Source organism: Rutidosis leptorrhynchoides, chromosome 4 (genome assembly GCF_046630445.1).
Source record: "Rutidosis leptorrhynchoides isolate AG116_Rl617_1_P2 chromosome 4, CSIRO_AGI_Rlap_v1, whole genome shotgun sequence".
Lineage (NCBI taxonomy): Eukaryota > Viridiplantae > Streptophyta > Magnoliopsida > Asterales > Asteraceae > Rutidosis > Rutidosis leptorrhynchoides.
The window spans coordinates 505836179-505840446 of NC_092336.1; positions in this window are offsets into that span (position 1 = coordinate 505836179).

A 4268-nucleotide genomic window follows, 5' to 3' on the forward strand; every position below is an offset into this window, starting at 1 on the left:
TATTATTATTATTATTATTATTATTATTATTATTATTAATATTATTAATATTATTATTATTATTATTATTATTATTATTATTAATAATAATAATAATATTATTATTATTATTAGATTAATATAATTATTAATCTTATTATTATTATTAGTAGTAGTATTGGTATTAGTATTATTTATACATAAAATACTACGACGGAGTGCTGTTCGAGTAATTTAAAAATGAGTTTTTCGAGCGGGATAGAGCTAAGAAAATTATGGGTTATAGCTATGGAGGTTATGGGTATGGATCAGGGGTATAGCACGTGAGGTCAATCTAGTGTTTATCATCTCCGTTGCGTCTACGTACTTTCCTACAATATTGAATCACAATATTGATACGTGAGCACTCATATCCTATCTTTTATATATTAATAGTGTATCCCTGACTAGTGCTCGAGTATATATGTTATTGCATGCTTGTATGCTTAGTTTTGTCGTTAAATAGTTTATGATTAATCACAAATTTGATACATATGAGACTGAGATAAGGTATATGATATGCATATCGTTGGAAAGCTGACGAAAAATTAATAACTTTTCATTTAGAAAGCATATGATTTCGATTAACGGATTAAAAGATATCGTCAATTGAATTATCTATAATTTTAAGTATTATTATTAAAATGATTATTATTATTATCGTTATCGTTATCGTTATCGTTATCGATATCGTTATCGTTATCGTTATCGCTATCGTTATCTTTATCATTATTGTCGTTATTATTATTATTATTATTATTATTATTATTATTATTATTATTATTATTATTATTATTATTATTATTATTATTATGATTATTATTATTATTATTATTATTATTATTATTATTAAAATAATTAACATTTTTATCAAAACTATCATTTTAATCGTTATTATTATTAAAAGTATCATTAATATTAAAACTATCATTTTTGTTAAAATTATGAATTTAATAGAAATATCATTGTTATTATTAAATATCATTATCATTTTAGTATTATTATTATTAAAAGTTATCATTTTGAATAGAATTATTATTTTTATAAAATATTATTATTATTATTATTATTACAGTTAATAATAAAAAGTATCGTTATTATTAAAATTATCATGATTAGAATAATCATTTTATTATAATTAATATCATCATTGGTAAGTATAAATATTGTTATTATTAATAGAATAATAATAATTATTATTATTATCACAAAGTAATACAACTTTTACTTATAATTATTATTATTAATATTATTTTATCAAATAAATATGTGATACAAAGATATTTTACCACATGTAATATAATTACATTAATAATACATACCACTATACTTTTATGATATTAAGTGAACTTTATAAATTTTATTACTTAAGATGTATAAAAGTATATTTTTTTATATATATAATTTTTAACATAAATTTTTATTTATTAATAAATGACTTGCATTATTTTTACTCTAATAAAATTTGATAAATATATATAAAAGGACTATTTAAATTATATAATAAACGTGTATAAATTTTGGAAGACATTTTAGGGTCAAATTGATTTTTGTTGACTTTTGCATGATAAACTCGAGCATTAGGATTGTGATACACTACGACTTGACCTAAATTGTTAAACAGATATTGACCAACATATAAATATATACACTTAATATAGGTTCGTGAATCCAAGGCCAACCCTGCACTTGTTCAGTGCCATCATATGCATTATTGCCACGAAATACAGTATTGTGAGTTTCAGTACTCCCTTTTTATATGAGTATTGATATGTATACAACCAATTTTTACACATACACAACCAAACATGCTTTATAGTGTTATACTGTATAACACTGTAAAGCATGTTTAGTTGTGTATGTGTAAAAATTGATTGTGTACATATCACTCCCCTTTTTATATATATTTTTGGGACTGAGAATACATGCGCTGCTTTTATAACTGTTTTACGAAATAAACACAAGTACTTGAAACTACATTTTATGGTTGAATTATTATACTGGATATCACCCTTTTAGCTTGGTAGCCTGAGAATTTGGGAACAGACCCCCAAATTGACGCGAATCCTGAAGATAGATCTATGGACTTTGACACGTCCCATCCGGGTTACGGATGCTTTAGTACTTCGATATTATATACAGATGAGTGTACCTGTATATTGGGGATATTCTAGATGCATTTGTTAATGTCGGTTACCAGGTGTTCACCATATGAATGATTTTTAATTCGCAGGTTATGCATACTATTTTGTACTCGGGTTACGTGTACAATTAAATATCTGAAATCTCGTGGTCTATTAAAATGATGGAAATGAATATTTATGATAAACTAATGAACTCACTAACCTTTTGGTTGACACTTTAAAACATGTTTATTCTCAGGTTTGAAAGAAATCTTTCGCTGTGCATTTGCTCATTTAGAGATATTAATTGGAGTCATTCATAGCATATTTCAAAAGACGTTGCATTCAAGTCATTGAGTTCAATAAAGATTATTATTAAGAAGATAACAGATTAAGTCATTTATAGATTGGATATATTATGAAAGGGTATGCATACTTGTCAATTTTCAATGAAATGAAAGTTTGTCTTTTAAAAACGTATGCAATGTTTGTAAAATGTAACATATAGAGGTCAAGTACCACGCGATGTAAACATATGTTATTGTATTCGTCCTTATGGATTAGGACGGGTTATTATACAAACTCAGTTCAATTTTTTCAAATTCAGAAACCTGTAGTATCAAAATTTGTGGACTCAATTTTGTTCGAATTCAGTTCAATTTTTTTGTTTGAACTCGATTTAATTTGTTGGAACTAAATTCAATATGTAGAATCATTTTTGTTGGAACTCAATTTAATTTTTGTTCGAACTTAATTTAATTTGTAGAATCAAACAAATGTAGAATTAAATTAGATGCATATATTCATTCAGGTCATACACAATTAAAAAAATTGAGATTTGATTAATCGATTTCATCAGCACCTGTTTATATAGATTTCGATTACAATTGTATATTGTTCATATAGATTATAATCGTATGTTCTATTATATACTGACATCTTTAACAAGGTTGTTATTCGTTACACTGATGTTTCTTTCTTGATGTTAACACACATAATAATAGCGAATAAACGTGTATCGTCGATTGACGGCTTATCAACCAACACATTAATGAGATAATAGCGAGATCATTCACATTACTTGTAATTAGGTTCCATTTGCTTCTTTCACCATATATAGGGTGAAGATCCATATAGAACTACAAACTGAGGTCAATATGTGTACACCGAGATAAGTTTATGATTCTCTAGGTTATCTCCTATGTAAAATTATCTCTAGATTTTTTCAATATATATATATATATATATATATATATATATATATATATATATATATATATATTAGTTACCTAATTAATAATATCATAGATATCCTAAAACGTGGCCTTTTTCTATTGTGAATCGGCGACTAATTTTTATTTCAATTTAGATAATATTTTTTTAAAGGTTGTTGTCAGTATTAACCGCATTAACAAGAGAGATATTTATATAGACATACACCCATAAGATCATAGTCATTTTGTTAATTTTAAGGGTACTGTTCAACAAGTAAAAAAAGGTCAGTTGTAAACGTATTTTCATATATATAAAAATAAGTTTAGTAATACTGCAATAAGAATCAACCACCTCATAGAAAATAAGCACTTCATGAATCACTATTTTATGCACTAATTTAATTATTAATGACAACTCTAAGGTTGTCACTAGTGTTTGTTTCCTATTTTTAAAACGTTTAAATTTTAAGCATGGTACAAGTACGTCTTAAATTAAATGAAACGGAAATATATTGTTGGATTCGCTTAAATTTTAAGCACGGTACGAGTACATCTTAAAATCTGAACATGTATAAATTCATACTGTAGATGAATTTACACTATTTCCTCTACGGTTTAGAGCATTTATAACAATGGAGGGTGTGGGTTTATGATGTGGGTTTTTTCCTTTTTTTTACTGACTAGATAGTGTGTGTTTTAAGTTTGAAGTAATCGTGATATGAGTTTTTGGTGAGAAGTGTTGTGATGCTGTTAAAAAATAATTGACAAAGTAGTAAAAATGGTATTAAAATAATATAAAATCAATATATACATAGCCACAACTAGGCGCGGACCTATGTACAAGTGAGTGCTAGCACGAGATACCACTGAAATACGCGATGTAGTGAAAAAATTTTGGGGTTTTTAATTAGTG